Source organism: Zalophus californianus, chromosome 11, assembly GCF_009762305.2.
Source record: "Zalophus californianus isolate mZalCal1 chromosome 11, mZalCal1.pri.v2, whole genome shotgun sequence".
Lineage (NCBI taxonomy): Eukaryota > Metazoa > Chordata > Mammalia > Carnivora > Otariidae > Zalophus > Zalophus californianus.
This window is the reverse complement of record NC_045605.1, coordinates 111,071,155-111,097,036: the sequence shown is the minus strand read 5'-3', so window position 1 is coordinate 111,097,036 and position 25,882 is coordinate 111,071,155. Positions and strand designations below refer to the sequence as shown.

Sequence of the window (25,882 nt, the reverse complement as noted above, 5' to 3'; positions counted from 1 at the left end):
CATCCATCCACCATCCATCCATCCACCATCCATCCATCCACCATCCATCCACCATCCATCCATCCACCATCCATCCACCATCCATCCATCCACCATCCATCCACCATCCATCCATCCACCATCCATCCACCATCCACCATCCATCCATCCACCATCCATCCACCATCCATCCATCCACCATCCATCCATCCATCCACCATCCATCCATCCATCATCCACCACCCATCCACCATCCATCCACCATCCATCCACCATCCATCCACCATCCATCCATCCACCATCCATCCATCCACCATCCATCCATCCACCATCCATCCACCATCCATCCATCCACCATCCATCCATCCATCCACCATCCATCCACCATCCATCCCCCATCTGCCCTTTGCCTACCTATCCATCCATCCACCATCTGTCCACCCAACGTCTCATCCCTCCCTCCCTCCCTCCCTCCTCCATGGATCTTTCCAGCCAGTCAGCTGAGCAGCCTGCTACCCCTCCTTCCCTCCCACTTGCTCCCTATTAGCCCAACAATCAGACCCATCAGAGGTGACATTCAAATGCCTCAACTGCTGGCGCGGACATCCTCTGATCCGAATGCAGTGCAGGTGTGCACCAGCGCACATTCCTCTGTCCTGACGCCCCACACCAGTGCTTGGGCCCCCGTGAGCCCCCTCTGACCCGCTCAGACAGGGAGGGCAGCACTCTTACTCAGTAGTGCTCCAGGGTCTACACAGCTCTGCTGAGTTCATACCTCCCTCGGTCTTCCCACTGCTCACCCCGGCTGCGGTGGACACTGGGTGCTTTCTCTCCACCGTGGTCCAGGCCGGGGCGAGGTGCTGGGGAGTGGATGCCGTTTCGTCCACAGTAAAAGTAAATCCAGGTCCCATGTCCCCAGTGGCTGAACCCGGTCCAGACTCAATCCCCCCCCCTTGCTCCTCCAGCCCCTCCACGACCCTGCCCCTCCTCCCACTCACTCTCCCGGCCACACGGGCCCCTTTCTGTCCCTGGAAAACGCAGAGCCGGTGCCCGAGGGCCTCTGCTCTGGAACGTCCTCCCTGGAATGCCCTCGCCCACATCTCCGCCTGGTGGGGTCCTTCCCACACTCAGCTTAAATGTCACTTCCCAGAGGGTTGGCCCCCCCTTACATCTCACACAGGCAAATTCTCCACATAGCACTGGGAGTTCCAGAACCTTCTCCCTGGTGTTCCTTTCTCACTAACTCTCTTTCCCCATAGGACACACACTCTAGGAGGGGGTGGCGTCCGTCTGTCCTGCTCACTGTCTACCCCATGCACACCCCGAGCAGGGGCTCACAGAATGGCTCAGGGCTTGGGGACCCCAGAGGTTCCCTGGGGTGGATGAAAGCCACACGACAAACACCCCTGGGGCTCGTTCCTCCTTTTCTGCAGGTCGGGGCGGGTCCTCAGAGTGGTGGCCAGGGTCCCTTTGGGGCGGATTTCCAACGTAGCCCTGGAGAAGTAGCCCTGTTCCTGCCTGCCCGCCAAGCCAGGTGCGGTTGTGAGCGCTAGAGAGCCTGGTGCAGCCGAGGACCAAGCCCTGTGCTCTGGGCACTAGCAGGAGGCAGGGTGGAGGTGGGGGCCTGGCACCAGGAGGCTGCCAGGCTGCCGGGACCATCAACCCGATGCTGGGCAGGTGGTGGCTCCTCACGATGAAAGCTAAAGGCCCACAGGCCCACAGGAGGGCAGCCACCCCATCCCCGGAGCCCAAGGGGAGGGAGAGAGAGCTGAAGAAAGGAGCCATGAGGAAAGAGACGCCCCCCCCCAACAACCCGGGCCGTGGAGCCAACCCCCAGCTGGGGCTGCACCCACGGTGGGCAGCTGCCCCCCCCCCCGCCCGCTGGGAGGCTCCCCGGGCCTGGGCTCCAGCTGCCCAAGGGCTCAGGGGCGCTCTCTCTGGTCTCCCACCTGGGACACCAGAGCCCCCCAGCATCCACGGGCCATGGGTCCCACGCGGGGCTGGCCCAGAGGAGGCCCAGGCCAGCCCTGCGTCCCTGAGTTCGAACACTTGTTTGGGTACCTGCCAGGTGACAGGCTCTCTGATGCTGAGCTGAGGCCGACTGGCCGACAGCAGGTCCGGGGAGCGGGCACGGAGCCCACCCTAGCCCCCACCCCCCGGGAGCCGGCACAGTGCCCTGCCCCCCACCGCAAGCTGCCTCCTAGGCAGTTTCCTGCCTCTGAGCACCGACCCCTCCACCACCGCCCAGACACCCACCTTCGGGCCAGAATAATGGGATCCTTATAAAGAAAGGTCACTGGTGCCTTATCAGGGCTCCACAGGCAGGACGCACAGCCCGGTTATCTGGGCCAAAACTCGCCAAGCCTCGGCTCTCAGTGGGAAGGGCTGAGACTGAGCAGGAATCCGGCAGAAGCCAACAGAATGGACTCACTCCCCCCCCCACAGGCCCAGAAGTGGGGGGACGCTTCTGATCCCACTCCTCCCACCAAGCCACAGGGGTGTGGGGAGGGCACGGAGCTGGGGAGAAGCCCCGTCTCCGACGGCTGTGAACCTCCGCTAGCCGCGTGTATCTCCGAGCACCTATCTGTAAAGGGAGGGTTCCTCTCGATCACTGGGGGGAGCAGAAGCAGCAGGTACCTGTGGTCTGGCCATGCACTTTTGTCTGAGCCCAGTGGCCTGTAAAAGGCTGTGGGGAAAACGCCCCGAAATCACAGAGAAGCTCAGGGATGAAGCAGCATCAGGCCACCCATTTGGTTCTCCAACCTCCCAGCCGATGGAGAGGTCAGCAGGTCCCAAGCCTTGTGACCATGAGGACCCTGCTGATGGGAAGCCACGCGGGGCTCCAGAGCCCCCCCACGGAGGCCACGGCATGGTCCAGCACAGCACCGACGGCCCTTCCTGAGAGCACATACCAGCAGGAGGTTCCAGAAGCGTGCTGAGGCCCTGTCCCCGGGCAGCGCCGACCACCTGGGCTCAAACTGGGCAACGTGAGCAGCCCCCACGGGACTGCATTTTGGGGTGTGGGAGCTGGTCCCCCGGGGTCACCCGACGCCCATCCCGCCTCTGGACTGGTGTTCGGGCCCTAAGGGGCTTTGGAGCTGGGGTGTCTCCAGTCCCTCTGTGGTGCTGATGACCCTCAAAGCGCCCCTGGGCCCCTTCATACGTGTTATCCCACCGGATGTGATGCTTATGGCACCCGAGAGGTGGAGGGGGGGGCGGTGCAAACCTCACCATCCTGTTTTAAAGATGCAGAAACCAAGGTCCCCAGAGGGAAAAGGGCTACTCTAAGGCCCTGTGGCGTGAACCATTCCTGGGCCCTCTCTGGTGCTGTTCCTTCAAGCCCTGAGTCCCTTCTGTACTTCGGAGGGCTGAGCCCAGGGCCAGAAAGGAGGGGAAGGGGCCAGGCTGGGGGGGTGGGGGGCAGAAGCCGCCCCCCCCCCGACACTTCCCAGATATGGCCGTGGAATGTGGCTGAGCCCTGGGGAGGGGGCAGGAAGTGGCTTGCTGGCCTGGGTGTTCCCAGGCTGACTCAGCCGGTCATGTGGCTGGGGGTTAGGGCCGGGCCCTGGCACCCGCCCACCTGGCCTCCTGACCGACACCTGGCCAACTGCGTGCTGAGTGCCCTGGTCAGCCGGCCCGGGCACCGCCCACTTGCACTCCCTGGAGCATACTGTTCCCACCCAGTTCTAGGGGGCCCCGGTCCCCTGGCAGGACTCCACGTGGTCCCCTGCAGGCCTGACCCCACCATGTCCCTCCCCGATCCTGCTCACTGTCCTGATGGAAAGGGGACTGATTTTCAGATACAGACTGTGGCTTGGTGGGGGGGGGTGCTCTCTGGGGCAGGGGCGTGGTGGGGAGGGGGCATCAGGAGCCCAGCTAGGAGATCTGGGCCTGCGGGGGTCCCTGGCCCACTCTCAGCGTCCACATCTGAAGCACGGAGGTGGGCTTGGGCCCCAGAGTGACCTCACGCCCCCTTCAAGGAGAGATGCTCTCACCGCCCCTGCCCAGGGGGGAGGCCTGGCTTCTGTCTAGAAGTCCTCGGCACACCTGGGGGGCCTCTGCCATCCCCACAGGCCGCTGCTGCCCTGGTAGCGGGATGGACAGACAAGCAGTTAGGCGGCTGCCACAGGGGGGCACGTGGCCAAAGTGGGGCACACCGCCGTCTGTTGCCAAGACTGCTCATCTTCCCTCATTGCAGGGCTGGAGCCTCGAGTGTGGGCGGGCAGCTCCGACAAGAAAGCTGGACAAAGTGGGCCATGGGCTGCTGTGAGCTGGAGCTCACGTGCGCCTCACTGTCCCCGAGGCTGGGACCCCGGGGCTGCAGACGGCAGGGCGCCCATGGCCGAGGGAGGTGGGCCACTGCTGACCCCAGGGGAGCCCGGGGGCTCGGGCAAGCCTACACTCTCCTCCAGACCCCTCCACCTCGGTCTCTCCCACTGCCCAACCCCACGCCACCCCCACGGGACCCTCTGCCCCGGCTCCTGTCGGTGACTCTGGGGTCAGCAGGTAGGTAAGCGTGTGGGCCCTTCCCTGGAGGAGCCAGCAAACAGAAGGGCAAGGACATGGGGCAGGGGCGGCGGCGGGGGCGGAACTGAGGCCAGGACCAAACCCTGCTGGGGCCCTGGGAGGGGGCAGCAGCCCTCGGCTGAGCAGTCGGGGGAGGACACAGGCAGGGACCCACCTTGTGGCAGCCCTGTCAAGGACCTCGCCGTGCAGAGGGGAAGCCAGCCCAGGCCCCCTCCACAGCCCCCCATGCTGGACTCCATCAGCAGGCTGAGCCCTCAGGAGGAGGGAGGGGGTGGTCCCAGCGGGCCCTCCCTGGTCAGATGGCCAGGCTCTACTCTGTGCATCTCAGGATGGGGAGGCCCACAGGGATGCCCGGGTGGCTCTGCGCCCTCTCTCCAGGGAAAGGTGGCCTTTCACGGGCTGTCGTGGGTCATCTTATTAAATGCCAGCCTGCCTGGCTCCAAGCTGCTCGGTGCCCTGACACGCTCGGGGGGACGCACCCCGACCTTGAGGGACCCCCTTTTCACAGCCTCTGGTCCTGTGCTGCTGGGCATAAGGGGTCTTCCCACAACATAAATCCCACCTGGGCTGTGCCTGAGGCCGGGTCTGGGATGTAACCGGAGCTTCGTGACTGTACCACGTCCACCAGCCCAGCCTGGTCTCGGGGCCCTCTCCAGTCAGAAAGGGGGGCAGCCTGCACCCCGGGGATGGGCCATGTCCTCCCACGGCATCAAGCCAGCGACTGGGGGGCCGCTGGGGGCTCCCGGCTCGCCATCCTCTGGGCTTGCAGCAGCCTACACACAGACACACAGACACACAGACACACACCAGGAGAGCCCTGACCAATACAGCTGGACATCATGCTGCTCTTCTTGCCCCCATCACTGCCGGGGGCCCCACCGTGAGAACAGAAGTGCAGCAGGTGGGGAGGCGGCGGCAGTCGGGTACATTGCTTGCTAAAACACGTGAACCACTACTGTGGGTAACGCCAGGCCCTAAAGAAGGAAGCCTGGCGTTTCAGGAGCACGGGGGTCCCGGGAAGGTTCGGCGCCAGGGCCCGCAGGAACCGGCAGAGTCTCCCTGCACAGGGAGCCGTCCACGGTGAAGCCACCACTCTGGTGCCGTGAGGCTGAGGGGTGGGCTCCAGACACAGCTGGAGTGACCGGGTGGCTGGGCAGACGTGCATGCGGGGACCCTCGGTTTGCTGGCGGCCCGGGGATATCCGGGCTCGTGGACGCCGCGCGGTAATTACACTGCAGTCATGTTCCAGAACCGGCCTCGGGCACGGTCCAGGTGGGATGTCCTTGGAACACTGTGGGATTTCTGCAGACCCCTGCCCTGTTCCCCACTCTCCGGCTGCAGCTGCCTCCTGCGTCCAGAGGGCAGAGGTCGACAGAAGCGTGATCAGAAGTCCGGGTCAACATAACTGAACTTATGCCAAGAACTAACTCTTTAAAAATACATCATAGAGAAGACATACGCCCGACGGCCCCCCGTTTGGGTACAATTCTATGGCTTCCTCCTCAATGCCAACCGGCTTCGAACTCCACACAGCCATGGCCAGATGGGTCCCCAGGTCAGGGTGAAGCCTCCTTTCCTAACCAACCCCCCAATCTCGCCTCTGCAGGGAACGAGGCCCCCGATCTGGGCGTGAGCACCTCCCTGCCTTGGACGGAGCAGAACAGTGGCCCCGAGCTGTCCCCTCTGCTCCTGCAAGTGGCACTCAGGCTCTCCCAGCCTTAACACTGGTCCTGTGTGCCCCACCTGCTCATTTAGAGGAGCAGCACCCCCGCCTTCCTCTGTATAAACTGGAAACTCCCTCCTTACCGATCGGTCCCAGTTCTCACAAGGCAGACGCTCCACCAACGTGCACACGCCACCCCTGCACTGTGTCCTCACCGGCACCGGATGCTGAATGAGTCAGCAGGTGGGTGGCAGGCACGATCCCCCCTTCTGCCTCCCACTCTGTCCAGGGGCTGGGAGGATCCACGTCCTGAAAGCAGAAAGACCCCAAATGCTCCCTTTTCCTGTCCTCTCTCCACTCCACAGATGAAGTAACTGAGGCCCCAAGAAGGGGCTGACTGGCCCAGGGCACGTGGCCGGTTAGGGGAGGCCCCCCACTCCCAGCTCGCCTGAGGCAGGTGATGCTGGGCCCCTGGCACCACCCCACATCTGCTGGGACTGAACCGAACAGGAGCTCCAGGGACAGTGAACGTGCTCTGGGCCACCGCCTGCGGACTCCTTGCTGTACCCCCAGCCTTGCCGGCCCTGGAGGAGAGCCCACAACACTGCTGGGGGAACGGCTGTCCTTTGCACCCCCACTTCCAAGTTCTGTATGCAGTGGGTCCAACTGTGGCGGCCTCCCACAGCCCTGTGCACCTACTATGTGCTGCACACTCCCACCCCGGTGCAGCCGGGCCCGGTGGGTTTGCACTCATCGGGGGAGCGGCTGTCCGCACCTCTCCTGGGTGAAGTCGATGGGGTCTCGCGTGGTCCCAGGCCCCCAAGCTGGGCAGGCAGCTGCTGGGGCGTGAAGGGGAGCCCTACTTTCTGGGCCCTTCTGGGGTAACCAACTGCAGCAGCTGCCGGTGACCCCGAGGCAGGCTGTGGACAGCCCACAGTCCCGGCTGCCCCTGCCCCTCCCCGGTGGCGTGCAGGGAAACCGGTTCCGTCAGAAGTCACTTGTCTGGCACAGAAAGTGGGCCTGCGAGTCCGGCAGGACCAGGCCGGCACAGAGCCAAGCACCCTCTTCCTGACCTGCCACGGTAGGGGGCGGTCCCGAAACGTGACTTGACATCTCCAGGATGTGGCAGCCAAGCACGCAGGCCCCGAGGCCCGGCCACCAGCCCCCCTCACTCCTTGGACCCAGGAGCCTACCATCCCCAGCCCTGAGCAAAGCCCACATGAGGGCGCCCAGCTTCCCACTGAGAAAGTGTCACGGCCCGACCCGTGAAACCTGGGCGGGGGGGGCATGCCGAGGGTCCCCAAAGAGGCCAAGAGAGAAATGAAAACATAGGTCCCCACGGCAACGTGAACACACATGTTCGAGACAACCAAAGTGTGGTCGCAGCCCAGCTCCCCGCGGGCTGATGGATGGGGAAGCGCACAGCGGTCCGTCCACACAGGGACGCGTACTCAACCACGAAAGCAATACAGTACGAAACCCCACCACTCTGCGGGGCCGTCACGGGGTTGGGGGGCGGTGTGCAGGAACATGGCACCAGCAGCTTTTGGTGAGGGGCGCCGTGTCTCCTTTAAAAAGCTGAATTTCACAACTGAGCATCATCCCTGTGGGACCCTGGCTAACCCCAAGCCGTGTGGCGCTGACCCAGGACCCACCACCCTGTCTCTGGGAGCGCGGTGGGCATGCTGAGCCCCATTTTACAGATGCTGAAGCGGCGGCCAGCCAGCCCCAAATCCTGCCGCCTGTGAGCTGTCCGGTGGAGTCACTGAGACACGGAGAAGGGTCCAGAGACCCTCTAGAGAGACGGGTCCCTGAGGCTGGGCGCCCCCCTCCAGCTGTCAGGGCTAAGAAACCACCCCCAGGGGAGATAAGAAGGCAAGGTTTCTCCCCAACGTTCTGAGCCCTACATTTCGGTCTGTTCCTGGACACACTGCTCACACCAGGAGATGACAAGTTCCAAGGCATGAAGCACCAACAGTCACCTCGTGAGCAGCAGGTGACAGCTAAAAATGACACCAAGAGTGATAGGAGGCTGGCCCAGGTCATGACATGTCCTTTTGGGTCAGGATGGTCTTTACGGACACCTGCCTGCCAGGTCGGTCCCCCCATCTACGCCTGCCTTCGGGGACGCCCCAGGGAACCCAGCCCTGGGAACCTGCATCAGTCCAGAAGAGCCTCAGCTCGGTGTCAAGGGACAGCGTGTCCCAGCCCCTGGGGGTGGTGCTCGGGGAGGGGGAGCTTCCCAGTTGTTCCCCCGTCCACTTGGGGTCAGACTCCTGGGTCATCCGGTGTGTGGGAGGGCCCCCCATGGGGAGAGCACATGGCCACCCCTCCAGGCTCTCCTCTCTAACCAGGGCAGAATGTTGGACATCCCCCCAGAGCCAACGATGGTCAGCGCAAGTGAGGCACTAGGCCCGGTGGGCTCCACCACAGGGCCTGGGCCCTCTCCTCCTCCTCCAGGTGAGAAGCCACGCAGCAAGCCCCAAGTCCCAGGCCCCGTGTCCGCCGCTGACAGTACAGGTGGCTGGTGGGGGAGGCGGCTCCACGGGGTCTCAAGGCTTTTGTTAGAGAACTAACAAGTGTCTGCCAAGAGGGGGTGCACGAGTGTCCTGGGGCCGCCGTGCAGACGACCACACGCTGGGCGGCTTGGCTGCAGTAGTTCATTCCCTCCTAGTTCTGGAGCCTGCAAGTCCGAACTGCAGGTGTGGGCAGGACCCTGCGTTTGCTGGAGGCTCTAGGGGAGGGTCCTTCCTGCCTCTTCCAGCACTTGGGGCCCCACATGTCCCCAGGCTGTGCCTGCGTCCCTCCAGCCTCTGAAGATCACGTGGCCCCTCTCCTATGTGTCTGTCTTAGACTCCCTCTTCCAACTCTTAAAAGTCACTAGATTTAGGGTGCATCAGATAATCCAGGATGACCTCATACCAAGACCCTTCACTTTGGTTCATCTGTAAGTTCCAAATTCCAAGTAAGGTCACATTCATGGGTCCTGGGGTTAGGACTATGACCTATCTTTTTTGGAGGTCACCATTCAATTCCCTGCAGGGTTTCAGGGTCACCCAGCCCAATGGAGACCTTCGGGATGGGGGTGAAGGGGGCTTGCCATGATGCAACCACCACGGGCAGGTATGCGCTGCTCCCCTTTGCTTGCAGGAACCCCACCTGGCCCTCACCCCATTTCCACCTGTGCAGGCCCCTCGCGCTCACCTGGGTTAGGCCAATGACCCACCAGTTCCCCTCACTGCCCCCGATCACCCTTAACAGAGCCAACTTTTACCCCCTTGCCCCCTTGACTAACCTCCTCAGGGCTCCAACCATCCCCTGCATGAAGCCCCAGAACCTCCCGCCCCCACCCCTCTACCAGGAGCCCCAGCAAGCCCTGGAAGGTGTTGGCCATTCATGCTGGCCTGCTCCTGCACCAGGCCCCCAAAGCCAGGGAGCTTCACTCATCCATGCCTTCGGTCACGCCATCTGTGTGGGTCCCTGGGACAGTGGTGCGCCACCCACGCCCTCCTCCAGCCCTGATGGCGGCCCACCTCCCCATTCAGCTCTCTGTCACACACACACACCCCCACCCCCCCGCTGGGACCTTCCGGTGAGCCAGCATGGCTCCCTGGGTGCCGAGCCTGGCCATCTCTGTCCGTCCAGGACCAGCTCGGGACCCCGCAGCTGGGAACGGCCATGTTCATCGGGGCCTGTGCATCCCGGGGGTCGGTGCCAGGTGGAAGCCAACTTCTGGAGGTGGTATCCCAGACTCGAGCCCTTAGACCCTGCCCAAACCAGCAAGAACTGAGTGCCATTGAGAGCAATTGCACATCTTACTGGTGAGAACTTCCAAGGCTGGGGAAGGGAGGGGGCCCAGGACCTTCTGGAATGGGTGCTGGTTCATCACATGCTTTTACTTTGTCACAAGGAAGGTTGTGCCAAACACCAGTGCACTCAGGGGACTGGGTGGGCTGGGAGCTATCCAGGAATCAGCTAGAAAATACACTCCAAACACGGTCCCTGGGTGCAGCCGCATCTGTGAACCGGGCCTCCTGGAGAGAGGCCTGCCCGCTGCCTGGCCCGGGCCACACCAGCCCCAGCACCTCGGCCTCAGGAGCCCAGAGGGCCGACTGTCACCTCTCTCTGGGCCGTCACCTGGAGCTCGTGGAGGGTGGGGAGCCAGGGTGCTCTCTGTGGGAGGGCGGAAAGGGAGCCTTAGAAGTGGACCTGGGGGGCCCTTGAGAGTAGGGGTGAGAGAAGATGCAAAGAGAGCGTCCAGCCTGGGAGGAGGCCAGGAGGTTGGACCCCGGAGACAGGGTGTCAGTGCTGGCCCTGACTGTCTGATTCCACACTGGGTTTCCACCGTACTTTTGGCCACGCGTCTCTGGCAGGACTGCTCAGCTGCCGGTGGGCACCGGCCATGTGCCGGGCTTCCTGGGAGTGGGCAGGTTTCTTTTGGGGAGGTGGGGTGAGCGTGGGGGCACCTGCAGGGCTTGGGAAATAGCATCTGGCACAGAGAAGCACAGACCGCAAAGCATCAGGCCACGTGGAGCCCCCCTCACCGTGGGGGGGCAGCACCTCTGTTTACTCCCGTCTCCCATGCTCCTTTGCACAGGGGCTGGGATTTCAGACGTGGCTCAGCGGAGGACAGAGGTGCCCCCCTGCCTTGTCTCCCATGATGAATACACACATTGCACCTCCTCGGGGGTGGGGGGGGGATGGCGAGCGTGGCTGGGCGAGGCTGGGCGAGACCAGCAAGGGTTTGGGCCCCAGCACGGCTCCTGGGGAATCTGCCCACTCACGGGACCCCCCAGGCTTCAGTTTTCCCCAAGGCAAATGCAGGCACCTGGACTTGATGAGCTTGAGTCTTCCTCCCAGCTCCAAAGTGGGAAGAGACTGCGGATCCTGGCAGAGGCGGCTTTCCCACCAACACACACGAGTGACCAGCTGCATGCCTCGCCCAGCCCCGAGGGCACCGGGGGTGGGTGTCGTCCTGGCTGCGGAGCCTTGGGCACCTGCCCGGGGCCGGGGGCTGGACGGGGTGGTGGGGGGGGAGAATGAGGGCCGAGCGGAGCCTGGCAGAGGCTGGAGCAGGGGTGCTCAGCTGCAGCCCTCAGGCTGGACATGTCTTATACTGTGTGTCCCCAGAGGGCCTGGTGAGGGGCTGCCCTTGACCCTGAGCTGCCCAGGGGTGGGGGGTGGGGAGGCTCGTCACAGACCGAGGCCGGACCCCAGTGACAGATCGCGGTCTGCTGGTCGGTGGGAAGCACTCTGCTTTGGGGACCCCCCCCTTGTACTCTGCAGGTCAGCCCAGTGCATTGAGCGCTGGCCCAGCTCAGAGGTAGGCGCTGTGGACGGCGGATGATGGACGGACAGAGGGAGAGAGGAAGGGCTGTTTGTAAACATGAGGCAAACCATCATGCGCTCGGATCCTTTAAGCCAGTGATCCGACTTCCAAAGATTTAGCATCGGGAATAAAATCCCATGCCCTCGATCTGCGTGAGGGACGTGCTCTGCGGTGTTATTTCCAGAGGGAAAACGCCCCGCACAGCTGGGTGCTAGCAAGTGAAGGAGCGTCGTGCCAAGGACACTAAATGTGGCCACAGGAGAGCAGCAGGATCGGCATCTGTAATGGGGGGCTCCGAGGGGCGCCAAGTGTGAGGAGCAGGCTGCGCACAGCACCGGGGGGCCCCCGATGACAAGGACTGTCGCCATCCGTCTGTGTGTAAACCAGTGTGTGTGACAAGGGGCCTCCCCCATCTGTGCGGGCCCCACAATGAGCGCGTGTGGCTTTACAGTAGGAAAACGCCCCCAGCGGAGCCATCACCAGGCCGAAAATAAGTCAGGAGAAGTGGAGGCGCTGTATCCTGCGGGGGACATGGGGGGCGTGGGGGATGCGGGAGGGAAGGCCTGGCAGGGGGCCCGAGGATGCGGGAGGGCCCGGGGCCAGGTCCTGCCTGTTGGGTGCCCAGTGCCCAGCCAGCACTGGGCACGTAGCGGGCGCGAATCACTGCTTCCTGGGGGGGGGGTCCAACCCACCGGGATGTGTATACATTAGGTGTTTAGTACCCACACTGGGCTGAACCACTGGCCTCTCTTTCGCCTGAGTGGCCAAGAACAGACTGGGGGTACGCCGGGCGGGGCACCAGAGTGGGCAAAGGCTGGGGGCCCTGGCCCCACAAGCCCACCACTCTGGGAGGGAGGAAACGGCGTCTTCTGGGAGGGTGGGCTCTACGCCACCGGGAGCTCCTCAAGCTCATGAGGGGTCTCTGGGGTGCGACCTCCAGAACCTTCCCCGCTGCCTTGTGCTCCGCAGCGTTGGGTGTGGATGGCCTCGGGGCCCTGTCCTGGGAACGGGGCGCAAACCTGGAGGGGAGCCTTGGGGGGCCCGCGCCCTCCCACCCCTCCTGCGACACGGGCCGCGCTCCTCGGACGCCTCGCTCCCTGCCGGCGGGGATAAAGGCAGGTGGCACAAGAAGGGCAACGTGGGGGTGGGCGGATGAGCACAGAGGGCTATTTTAAACCACATTCAGGTGGATGAGATGCAGCCGCCTTTGGGGATGGCGTCAGCGACAGTGGGGAGCCGAGGGGGCCCCCGTTCCGCCGTCCCCTCTGCTTCTGTGTGTATCTGACATTTTCCATGCTCTACAGCGAAAGAGGAGACGCTAAAAGCTTTCTCTTGAAGGCGTAAAGGGAGAATTTCTTAAAAGGCTTAAAGCAAGAGAAGAAATGAGCACATCTGAGTCCCTTCCCCCCCAGGAAGGCTCAGAGTTTCAAAGACTAAAAAGGAGCCAGGCACCTCTGCCGAAAAGGTGACAGCCAGCTGGGTGAAGGGCCCCCTACCCTCCCCGAGACAGGGGAGGTGCTGAAGAGCCAGAACCAGCGGAGCCACGATGGGGAGGGGGAGGAAGTGGCCACCGCTGAGCGTCCCCGTGGCCTGCGCCCTGTGGCCTGCAGCCCCCCGAGAACGTGGACGCCCCAGTGGCTGGGAACCCAGCCCAGCCAGGGCCCTGCTGCAGAGCCACCGGCAGGACCCCCAGGCCTTCAGCTTAGCCCCTTTCCAAGGCCCCGGCCCTAACATTCGGTCGCCTGGCTGCCCAGGGCAGGTGTGATTCCCAACAGCCCCCCCCCGTCCCCGCAGGTCATCAATGCCACCGAGCACCCCTGCCCAGCACACGTCGGAGCTCCCCCCAGGCGAGGGCTGCCTCCTCTCCCTTCCTCCCTGTCTGATCATCACCACCCGTCCCTGACCTGACGTGTCCACGGGCAGCCACTGCCCCGGCCAGGCGCCCGGCAGCCTGGGGAGCCGGCCAGCCTGGTCCTTGGACACTATCTGTGCGCTCTGGGGGCCAGGTGCTGGCGCACAGGAGTGTGGGGTCCTCACGCTCCCTTGTCCACCCTGAGTGCACCCGCCCCTCCCCCAAACACACACACCCACATGCAGGCACACACAGCATGTCTGCACATGGCCACACACCCTCAGCTAATCAGGAGTGACACGACCAGCCGCCATGCCTCCCACTAGCCCGGCTGCCCCGGTGTCAGCGCCCCGGATCTGAGCAGCAAGGGGCTTCGGGACTACGAGAGTGTGTGCATGTGCATGTGTGTGTGCCCGAAACAGCCCCCCCCGCCCGGCAGAGGGGCACCAAGGAGTTGTTCTCAGGGCCCAGAGTCCCAGGGGAGACAGCACTGTTTTGTCCTTTTCCGTTTGGAGGTGGCATCCTTTGAAGGATGTGCTCTGGTCCCCAGCGCCCTGGTCACAGCTGCTCTGCCCTCGGGTTCCCCCCTCCCGGCCTTGGAGCCTTGGGGGCAGAACTGTGATGCCGCCCAGATGTGGGCATGCCCAACGCGCCCAGGCCCTGCTGGCTGCTGCAGCAGGACGTGAGGAGCTGTGAGCTGGGAGGGGCTCACGTCTCAGGGGCAGGTCAGGGGCCAGGAGGCCAAAGACTGCAGTCTCCCGCACCCTGGGTGCCAGGGCCAGTGGTCTGTGCCCAGTGGGGGTGGGTGCTGTGGAAACCCACTGGCCACGCTGGTGCAGGGGAAGCAGGGCACAACTCCTCCCTTGTTGTGGGGACATCCCCCCAGTGGTCACACCCTGTGTTCATTCCCAGCTCAGCTCTGGGCACCTGCTTGGCTCCTTGCCTCTCATGTGTAAAACAAGGCAGCCCCCAGGCCCACACCCAAGATCGCTGGGAAGATGGTGTGACCATACCTGTGTCACCTCCGTGTTTCCGGAACCATCTGTCTCCTCTCCACCACCCCGGTCAGCCCAGCCCAGCTCTCCCATCTCTGCGTTGCAGCGAGCTCCTGGTTGCTGCCCACTGTGGTCACTCTCTCCTGGGTTGAATAGTGTCGTCCCCCCCCAAAGATATGCCCACATCCTAGCCCTGGGACCAGTGCATGTGGCCAAACTTTGGAAACAGGGTCTTGGCAGATGGGACCAAGTGAAGATGAGGCCCCACAGGAGGAGGCTGGGCCCGATCCAATGACTATGCTGTTGCATGAGAACAGGACACAGAGAGACACAGGAGGGGCCCCGTGAAGACAGGGGGAGAGGCTGGGGCCATGTGGCCACCAGCCCAGGGACGCCTACAGCCCCAGAAGCTGGATGAGGCAGGAAGGGTCCTCTCTTGGAGCCTCCAGAAGGAGAGGGCCCTGCCCACACCTGGATTTTGGACTCCTGGTTCCAGAACTGGGAGAGACTACGTTTCTGTGGTTTTAGCCACCGCCCCCCACCCCGGTGTGTGGTCCTTTGTTACAGTAGCCCCTGGTGGCACACAGGCCCTCAGTTCAAGGTCAAAGCTGTGAGCAGGGACGGCCTGAACGGAAGCTGAGTGGGTGCTTCCTTCCTCTGCCCCAAGGATGAGGCTGAGGCCCCTCTGTCGCTGGACACTATCCAGACTGGAGGAGAGGGACCACTCCACAGAGCAGGCGGCTCTGCTCAAACACAACCCCCTTCCCCGCTCCCCGTCTGGGGCACATCCAAATCAGCCCCTTGCCCTGCCCCGCCGCCCCCCCACCCTGCCACCACGAGCCGCCTCACACACCCCTCCCAGCCCCGTGCAGCTGAGGCACCATCCCAGCATAAACCCAGCAGAAAACGGGCCCCTGACTCCATAGATGCCAGCCTGTCACCTGGGGAGGGGTCTCCAGGCAATGCAGCAACGCCACGGCCCCAAGGCTGGGGTCACCTCCCGCCGTCCGAGCGGCAGCCCGTCCGTCCCACTCAGCCAGCTCCTGGAAGCCGCTGGAATGGGCCACCAAGGGCTCCCGCTGCCCCTGGAGCCAGACTCCAAATGCGCTCATCACCTGCGCACCCCAAAGTGTGCGCGGACAGCCGACGGAGCTGGAGACAGTGGCTGCACTGCCCCTCGCTGGCCTTGGGGACGGCGCCCCTCTCTTCACATTCTCTTTCCAGCCTCCTGACCACGGCAAGGAGGAGAGTCTGGTCTTCGTCCTGCCGACCTCTGTCAGGGAGGCCGGGCTGCTGCAGTGGGACCACCAGCTGCTGGCTTCGTTCTGTCCCTGCTCTGTATTACAGGTGACAGGATTTCCTAGCTGCAGCAACAACTGAAAGGTTCTTTCTAGAGACAAATTTGCTTATGTAAAAAGAAGCGAGTGGATTCACAGAGCCACGCTTTAAAGTAACAGTAGAGGCGGCTGTGGACAAATTAAGCCACAGAAAGCCCCCCGGAAGCTGTCCTGAAAATGCCAGGAGCCGCTCAGAGTGTGGGGTCCCGGCCTGGCCGGGGGCCCATGCTCCCTCCACCGGAGCTGGCCCAGCCTCGATTCCCGGGGTCTCAGCCATAAAATATAATGTAAATACGGAAAACCACACAGACGTTCGGCTCCACGAGCTGCCCGGACAAGCACCGTACCCATCACCTGGGTCAGAACCTGGGGCCGCTGGGGTGCCAGTCCCAGGCGGAGCCCCGCCTGCCCTCCCCGACCAAGCAGACCCACCATGCACACTGCACCTGTAGGGTCCGAGCCTGAGTCCTGCCTGCTTGGAAACGCTGGCCCTCCACACCTCTGTTCCGCAGTCCCCTCCCTGGCCCACATTTTATGCGAAGCCGCCGGCATCAGACCGAGAAGCTTCTGGACAAGCCGGGGCTCTGGCGCTCACTGGCTGGCCGGGTGGGGGACGGACTGCCTGAGCCCTGGTTTCACACCGGAAAACGGCAGCCCCTGGGCCTCTCCCGAGCTTGAACAGAGCAGACACCTGTGCACCACACCGAAGGGCTGCATCCGAGTGAGCACCGGACACCCGTCAGCTGCTGCTAACAACCGTGAGGGTCCCCGCTAGACCCTTGGGCGAGAATGAGGAGCACGCCAAGAACAAAGCCTCTCAGCAACTAAGTCAGTATCTCCGCTCGCGGTCTCGCTCGCGACTCGCAGACAGATCTCAGGCCATCTTGCAGCAGCCCCTCGCTCTCGTGGTCTGCACACGTTTCCGACAATCTTATTTATCTCGTTGCCTCAACAAGAGCAGGCTAGAAGCAGAAACAGGCTTTTTAAAGAAGAAAATAAAATAACCAACAACCCTCCAACAAGAAGCATAATAAAAGGAGTCTGGGGCCATTTAGTAGAGGGACGGTCAGTCCCACCCGCACTGTCGGGGGGGTGGGGTGGGCAAGTGGCCTGATGGTTCCCAGCCGCCTCGAGCACCATCGCTGGGTGGTCTCGGGCAGGTTTTCTTGCCTCTTCGAGTGCGGGTGTGCCCGTCTATCAAACAGGGATGCTGGTAGGGCTTGCTGCATCAGTGTGTTCAAAGGGTTAAAAGAGAGTTCATCTCAAACCCTTCAAAAAATGTTCATCACTTGTAAAATGAATTGTTGCCAGGAAAGGGTTAAATGACTTCCCACACCTTAAGGCTGCCAGGCATCCTGTGGGTGTTAACTCATTCTGGAAAGATTTCCACTAAATGTGTTCAAAGGTCTGCTGCTCAGTGGGGCAAGCCCCCTCCGCCCCGCAGGAGTGGGTCCCCGAGGGCCGCACTCTCTGCGGGGTTACTCGGGCTCCGGCGGGCAGCCCAGGGCGGCCCGAGGCTGGGACGTGATGGATGGCCACGCTGGGGCGAGCAGGCGCACCGGAGATAAACAGCGCGTTCCTTGTGCTTTTGAGATTTAAAAATAAACTGAGAAGCAGACACAGTTCAAAATAAGGATCGGGTTGGGAGGACAGTCATTTGCCTGCGTGTCTTTCTCCTGCCATGCGTTCCATCGTGGTGTAAAAGCCGCCCGCCGGCCCAGGCGGCCCTCTGGCAGGCAGGGGGAGGACAGGCTGACGGGGGCCCCGCGGTGGTCCCGCGTGGGGGACGCACCAGAGGGACCCCCCCCCCCCCGCCCAGCCGGCACACCAAGAGTGATGGACACACGTCCGCTTTGCCTGGACAACGTCTTTCCCCCTTTTTTGCTGCCATTGGGGCTCTGGGCAGGGCTCTGCGGAGTAGAGGCCCCACTTAGGAAGCTCACGTGGTTGGCCCCACGCAGGTACTGTGGGCACTGCAGCTGAGCACCCCCTCCTCCTCTGAGTGTGGGGGGAGGTGTCCACCTCCCCCCACACCGCCGGGCCAAGGATGCCACACAGCAGCCGCCCATGTGGCATGATAAGGGAGGGGCAGGGGACCTGGAAGACCCCCCCTCGCCCCCACCAGAGTTCTAGAGAGCAGGGCAGGAGGGCCGACCCTGGCGGGCCCCCGAGGACTCCATACACAGCTGCCCTAGAGAGAGGTCAGCGAACATGGGCATTCATGGCCCACTGGTGCATCGTCCACCCCCAGCCTGGAGGAAAGGCCACGTTTGGTTTCAAAAGGGCCACTGTGGAGGGAGGGGAACACCGTGGTCTGGGGTGTGGCCCTCACGTGCCCCTCATCACGCACCTTCGGCTGGTGGCCACGTGTGTTTCCACCTGGGGGCCTCAGTGCTCTGACCGGCTCAGAGCGGAACTCAGCTGGACCTCAGCTCTCCGGACCCTGGTTGGCTCTGGGTCAGGCTACTTTTGCTCCCAGCTTTATCGAGGTATAATCAGCAAATAAAATTGTAATACTTAAAGCACACATCATGATGACTCCACATCCACACGTGTTCTAAAAGGACTCCCCCCATCCAGTTAATACATCTGTCACTTTGCGTATTCATCTTTTTTGTGGAGGTGAGGTTTAAGTTCTACTCTCCTATCATATTTTAAGTCTACAATATGTCATCAGCTAGAGTCATCATGTTACATGTATCTGCTGTTTCTAATTAATAGGGCGTGCTGGTCACCGAGAGACCCCTTGGGGGACCCTGGCAAACGTCTTTGTCGCGTGTGCCCCTTGGGAAGAGCCCTTCAGCCTGCAGCCCCGTGCCGAGGGCAGGCGGGGGAATGGTATCTCCCTCCAATGGGATGGGAGAGCCCCTGGTCTTTCCTCGGGGACAGGTGCAGGGGGTAGGACCCCAGCGCCAGGAGAGTGAGCAGACTTGCTAAGAAAGTACGCCTTGAGCCCAGGACCCTCGCCCTACTAAGAGACGCAGCCCCTGCTCACCCACCCTGGGCCTGGGCCCTGGGAAGACCCCCGATGCACAAAGCTTTGTGACGTAAGCTCCACACTTGCTATGTGTCCTTTGCCTCAGCTGCTGGGTGGGGGGGGAGCCCGACCCTTCCCCCCTCCCCCAACAGCATCACCAGTGGCCACTTGGCCACATCCAGCTGGGCTGCTCAGGTGTGCACCCACAGACCCCGAGACCCCACTTCAGGCCAACGGCCCAGAGCAGCTCCCGCCCATGTGCTCAATGAGACCCGAACACAAAACACGCTCCTGGGATAAAATGGAATAAAATGGAAACAAGCTGAACGTCGCTGGACGGGAGAATGGAAGTCAACCGTGCCTTCCTTACACAAAGCAAGGAAGATGAGCAGGGACTCATGGCTTATGACTGTGCCGCTCAAAAGAAGTTGCAAAAGGCTGCGTATATGTGTTTCTGCAAATTCTCTGCAACTCCAGAATGACGAGGAATGAGAGGCTATATGAAGGGGACAGCAGCCAGAGGAGCCTGCGTTTGTTTGCGGAGGCATCCATATATAGTCAAAACATAAAAACACCGCTGGGCGAGTCAGCTGGGAAAGCCTCAGGGGAGCAGGGCCCGTGCTCTGCTCAACCTTCCAGGCCTTACACCCGAAGCAGCAGAACCAGACAGTACAACCTTGGTCGAGTGGGGGTTGGTTGTATTCTTTTGTGTGGTTCCTGTGTTTAAACATTTCACAAGCATTAGCCATTAATCAAAGTTTTAATTGATGATAAGGAGTCGGTCCCTCCCTGTTCCAAAGCCCAGCGGCTTGGCAGCACCTCAACCCAGAGGAGGGTGGGCTGGGTCCTGTGCTCACTGTGGGCCGGCCCTGCACTTCCCACACGGTTCTCACCACTGAGACGCCCGTTTCACAGATGAGAAAACCAAGGCCTGGAGCTCCAGGGGCTTGCCCAGGGCCCCTCTGGCCAGAGATGTGTCAGAGGGGGGCAGGGACTCCCGGCCAGTGCGGACCGAGGAGCCCACATCCTAACCAGTAGGCGCTGGGCATCCACAGAGCCCCCCTGGGAGGTCTGGAGCACCTTCTGCAGAGGCCGTGTTTACAGACCGGGGTATCCGGCTTAACGAGCTCCAGCTATCTACGTAAAACAAAACACCCAAACCAAGCAAACAGAAGCAGCAGTTCACCGACCAGCCAGGAAAAAAGCAAATGACATTTTCCCCAGTGAGTGGGAAGCGGGAGCCAGGGAAGGGGGGCTCTGATGGGAGGGGGTCAGACCAGGAGCAGGAGGCCCGACACAATAAGAAGGGAAAGGACAGAGGGGGTGAGGTGGACTCCTGCAAGGTTACCCCGAAGACCACAGGCTCCAAAGAGAAGGTGCTAGGCCGGGCCTGAGCTTCCCCAACCATCTGGTCTGTCCTAGGGTCGGAAGAGCTTTCTGAGCAAGGGAACAGCATATGCTAAGGCAGAGAGATGCAGGTGACAGGCCCCTCCCCCTTCCACCTCACCACACCTATGGCTCAGCTTTTGGCTTCCATGCAAAGTCCCAGCTTCCTCTCCCCTCCCCAGCACCCCACGGTCCTACTGTGCAGTTGGCCTTGGGTCAACGAAGAGACTGCCGCCCCCAGCACCTGGGGCTAAGAATCCCTGAGCCAAAACTTCCTTGGCCAGGCCTCCAAATCCACCGTGGGCCCTGCCCTGACACCATCGACCCCTCAGCCCCCGGCCCAGCTTCACCCCCACCCTGATGCCCCAGGTCCATACATCTCTGCGGCTCCAAATCCAGGCCGCTGAGCCATGTGACTGCCCTGCTCAGCCCGGCGCAGCAGCTCGGTGGGGCCGGGGGGGGGGGGGGACAGGGCTCCAGGGCTCCCCTCTGTCCCCTCCCCAGGGTTTCCCCAGTACAGGATTACGCTGCTAAGCCAGAGGCCCCCCGAGAGGGCTTTGTTCAAGGGGCCATTGCAGAGAGGTGGAAACAGAGTGCTCCAAACGCAAACAGCCACTCTGGTCTTTAGGGTCCAAGCGGGAGGTGTAGGGCAGCACCCATCCCGACTCCCAGGGTTGGGGTGAGGAGCCCACAACCCCAAGGCCCATGGGGAGGGCCATGCTGGCAAGGGCCCCAGACCCCTGGGCATCCCGAAGACCTCCCCACCTCCAGGGTACAAACGAGAAGAGCCGGAAACCCACCCCCACTCCCCGGCGAAGGAGCGGTCTCCTGAAACAGCAGAGGCACAGAAACCCACATTCCGCTCACACCGTAAGTAACGGCAGGAGGGCTCTTCCTGGGCTCTGCGGGCAGCGCAGGTCCCTGGTGATGGTTCTCGTCCCACAGCGTGCGGACTTCAGGTCTGAGTGTGGCCGTCCAGCCCCCCGGCCCAGGGCTCTGGATTTGGGGGCCTTCCTGACAAGTGGGGTGGGGGCCGTCCCATAGGGCAGATCGGCCTTCCCATTTAGCTGTTCTGCTGCTCACTGGTCCCCTCAGGCCGCTGTGGCCTAGGGAACCTGATGTGCAGCCACAGGCCCTCTGCCGGATTCGACCCGATAGGCAGGCAGGAAAATCCCATGGGCGTCCCTCCCCCCAGCCTTCTCAGCACCAGCTGGCCCTTTAAGCGACCTCCCAGTGCCCGTTCACCCCAGGAGGCAGCAGGACGACACCACCACAGGAGCTCCCTCCCCTGGGCCTGGACGCCCTTCCCTGTGTGCAAGCCACGGGTCCCAGTGTGGCTGTATCCAAGGGACAACGGTGCCACCCTGCCCGCCTGCTGGCCCGTGGGGGCCCCGCTCCCTCTCCTCCCTCCGCCTCCCTGGGGACCTGCCTGTCTCCACAGCAGAGTGTGGCCTGTGCCTGGTTTCCAGACTCCCGTGGCCTTAGACAGGGAAGTAACCTGTGGGACGGGGTATTCCCAGATCCCTCCTGCCGGTCTCAGTTACGCCTCATAAAAAACTCCCCGTCATGGGATGGACTCTGTTCAGTTGTAGGGGCCTCATCTTCCCCCTGAGTCCTTCGTTCCCATCAGGATCAGAGGGGACGTCCACCTCACTAGCAGGCATCCCACCCAGGTAAGCCACTGCATGCACTCTATTTATAATTCAGGAAGGACAGGCGCCCTGGGCAGGGCAGCAAGCTGGGCCTTTCGAAGGTGAGCCATCTAGGGAAGCCAGGGACCGGACTGGGGGTGCAGAACGAGCATCATGCTCAAGACGCTGGCTCCCTGGACAAGGACGACCCTATGGCTTCATGTGAGCACAGGGCACCTACTACGTCCCAGGGCCTGAGCACACAGTCAGGCAACAGGGCACGATGACCACACGTACTAACAGCGCCCGTCGTGGGCCTGGCTCTGGGCCAGCTGCCTTCTCCACATCTAGTCATTCAATGAAACAAACAGCATGGAGGTAATCTGGACACGGAGCAGTGTTGCTAGGAAAACAAAGCACAGCTACCTTGGAATGGGCACCTTGTCAGGGACAGAGGGGCTCGTGACACCCGAGCTGAGGGCTGGCATTAGCACCCAGGGCAGAGGGAACAGGGAATGCAAAGGCCCCAGAGTAACAGAGGCTGGGCCTGGGGCTAGATGGCCATGCACAGGAGCACGGGGGTGGGGGGGAGCTAACAGGCAGGCAGGGGCCCGGCTGCCCAGGGCCTCGTGGGGCCCAGAAAGGAGTCTGGAATTATTCGGAGATCAGTGAGCATCACAGAGGACTCTACGCAGGTAGGCCATGTGATGCAGTCTATACTTTAGATCATGCTGGCTGTTGGCTGGAGGACCGGAAGGGCAAGACTGGAGCCTGCTGGGTGGCTGGTGTGGTCTGAGCTGCTGGAGGAGAGCCCAGGACAGAAGAGAGGCTAGCGAACGACTGGCTTGGAGAGTCACAACAAAGGTCCCCTGGGGGTCCTAGAGCCCCTAGCGCCACCCAACCAGCTCCTGTCCTGAGTGGTGGGGATTGTCTCTCCCTGGCCTGATGGCCTAGACAATGCTGCTAGTCCTTCGGTGGCCCTGGGCCTCCCCAGGGCCAGGCCGGACAGCTCCGAGGCCCTTCCCAGGGGTCATCGTGCACCCCCTGCTCCCGCATCTCCCGGATCTGTGATCCTGGTTGTGGGGACTCCCTCCCTGTGGATCCCTAAAGCTCTTGCGGGCTGCCCCACACCTTGGGCCTGCAACATTCCTTGCTCTGGGCGGCTTATTCCCCAGCTACCTTGCTAGGCAAAGAACTCTAGGCCGGACCCATTGTTCTGCCCCTGGCCCTGCCCGAGCCCTGCTTCCCCGATGGGCAGGTCCTGACCACACGGCTGGTGCCCACTCCCCTTGGCAGAGACGCCAAGCCAGCAGAAGCCAAATTCACACCCGGCCGCACACGCTCCCGGGGCCCAGGCTCGGAAGCACCCGCTCCGAAGTCCAAGTTCTTTGTATTCAACAACCATCACTACCCTGCCCTGCAGAAGATCCACTATCTGCTTAGACATCTCCCCAGACGAGCGGCCAGCCCCGTGAGGGTCACCAGCCCAGCCCAGGCCAGTGCAAAGCCTCAGAGGGCTCATCCCTTGGTGGTAAGTTCTGTTTCCTAGACCTGTAGGCTTGGTAGGTCACGGGGCAAATCCGGCCCCCAGAACAGTACCCTGTTCCTTCGGGGCGGCTGTGAGCAGCTCGAGGACCTTCCTGGGCAGCACACCTGGCCACCACTGGGAGGTCACAGTGGCACTGCCCTTCTGCACAACCCCAACCCTGCCACTCCCAGGCACCCGACCCAGGGGCCCCACGGGGGAACCACGTCTGACAGTTCCCTTCATGTCAGGATGTCTGGGTCCTCCTGTCGCACACTGCGCAACCCTGTGTTCGGCCCTCTGCAGCCCCCATCCTGGGGTTCAGACCTCACTCCTGCAACTGAGAGCTGGGTCTGCACGGTTTCTCAGCTGCGGCTGCACACCTGTCGCTGGGACAACAAATGGAAAAGGGGGCGGGGCGTGCCTCTGTCCCCTTAAGTGAGATCCCCTCCACCTGCACACCGCGTGTGTGCGTGCATGCACACTCACACTGGCTCAACCACAGAACTGGCAGAAAGCACAAGCCCCCAAAACACAGCTGCCAGAGACACACAGGAGTCTTTAAACCAGCGGCTCCTCACGGAGGGTTTCTGCCCTCAGAGAGCGAGCGTAGCCTGTCAGGTTACTCTCCCGGCTCAGGAAGCTTCCGGGAAGAGAGCTTTCAGGACAGACATGGATCCCGGACATTCTCAGCATAGTAAATACCATGCTAAGGGGGAAGGGCTGCATTCGGCGTTCTGTCAAGAACCAGAAGCAGAGCTTTGAAGACAACAGATTCGTCGCAGACCCCGAACCCCAGGGCCCAGGAAGGAGGAGCTTTCGGTTGGCTTCCAGGACGCCCTGCCCAGGCCTCTGCACAGCCCCCCCCCCCACTCCCCATGACGAGGCAGGTCAGAGGGCCCTTGCCTGGCCCATCTGCTTTGTCACTTTTCTAAATACAGCCTGGTAAGACACAGCAGACAGACACACTGGATGCCTCCTCCCTGGCACCCCGCGGCCCCTGCCCCGCACACGTGCCGCAGACAATAGGATCTGCAGCTCGGGAGCTTGAAGCCTGAAGGGGGGCCCTCAGATGCCCCTGGACTGCCTGCTGCTTGCAAAGCCTGTCAAGTTCGAGGAGCCTCAGGGCCCCGCAAAACCAAGGACCGGGAGTAAAAACACAGCCGAAAGACCACTCAGCCTGCTCTTGCTGCGGGCAGGGTTTTTGCGCTCTGGGACCTGGATCCACACCGCACACGCAGATCCAAGGACACACACATCTAACCCAGAGGCTGTGCCCACGTCCCTAGCTGTGACACCCTGAGCCTGTCCCTGGCCTGGGGGCTGCACCTGGGGACAATCCCAGCGGCCCACCTGTCAAAGGCATTTTGAAGGGGTTCAGGCAGAAGGGCAAACATGTATCTAAATTCTCGTGTAGACAGAGTAGCAAGTTCGTAAAATCCCAAGATGGCAAAAGAGCAGAAATCCAACCAGCTGCTCCAGCAAGGCCTGGCCTGGCTCCGCTCAAGGATGTGTGGAGCAGAGAAGCCTACCTCACCCGAGGACCTGTCCACAGCCCCAGACACTCCAAATCCCAAGTCCAGCTGGCTCCTGAGGGCAGGCAGCCCACAAGGGGGAGGGGCAGTGCCTGGGGAGCCCATGCTGGTGAGTGACCCCCCGGGGGCTGTTCACAACGCCCCCCACACCTCCCACCCTCCCGGGGATCCTCAGGGGCAGGGGACCCTCCGGTAGACTCACGTCTGCCGCCCCCCAACACTTGCTACGACCCTATCTTTAGGGTGTCAGTGGCCTAGAGATGGTGGCTGTGGGTGGTGGGTGAGGCAGGGGTCCGCCCTCAGCCCAGGCAGCCTCCCACTCTGTGGGCCCAGACACCGCCGCCGGCGTTAGGAGCCTACAGCGGCGATCGATGCCAGACGCGGGATGCAGACCCGACCCAGGGTTGGTCGGGCTGGGGGCGCGCACGGCCAGGCCCCCCACCCCCGAGGCCCCGCTCCTCGAGGTCCCGACAAGCGGGAAGCGGTCGGCACGCGCCGCTCCACACGTCGGGCCCCACCCGCGCCCCGGCCCGGCCGCCCGAGCCTGCGACCCGCCCCGCGCCCCCCGGGGGCTCCCCGCCAGGCCGCTGTCGGGGCGCGCCGGGCTGAGCCCAAGTCCCCGGGCCCCCGCGAGCCGCGGCTCGGGGCTCCCCGACCCCCGCAGCCGGCCGCCGGCGGCCCGCCGGACGCTCCGGGCCCTCTCGGCCGCGGCCCCGCCGGGCCCCTCCCCGCGCCCTCCCGGCCGCCTCCCCGGCCGACCCCGGCCCTCCCCGGCCGCCGCGCCCCTGCCCCTACCGTGCCGCGACTCGGTGCCGGCGGGCCGGGCGCGCGGAGCTCAGCTGGCGGCGCGGCCCGGCTGCAGGAAATGCCAGAGGACTGATCCAACCGCGGAGCCCTGGGAGGGAGCGGCGGCAGAGGGAGGAGGGATCGGGGAGGGGAGGGGGCGGGGAGGAGGGAGGGCGCTGGAGGAAGGAGCAAGGGAGGAGCAGGGAGGAGGAGGGAGGGGGCCGCAGGGGGGAGGGGGGGGGAGGGCTCGGCGGCCAGAAAACCCCGGGCGGGATCCGTGGCGCTGGAGCGCCTCACAGGGACCCCAGGCTTCCACTGCCCCCCTTCTCCGTGGCCGGGTCTGGTGTGCCGCAGGGACCC

At 62.9% G+C, this 25,882-nt stretch overlaps 1 protein-coding gene across 6 annotated transcripts in view; it reads right to left on the bottom strand.

The window, feature by feature from the left end:
- Positions 1–25,654, bottom strand: part of OSBPL5 (oxysterol binding protein like 5) — a 53,526-nt gene extending 27,872 nt beyond the window's left edge. For all 6 annotated transcript variants that reach the window (XM_027579872.2, XM_027579873.2, XM_027579874.2 and 3 more), the window contains exon 1: positions 25,532–25,654. The gene's annotated coding sequence lies outside the window, so the exon portion shown is untranslated. The remainder of the gene's footprint in view (positions 1–25,531) is intronic.
- Positions 25,655–25,882: the final 228 nt, after the last annotated feature.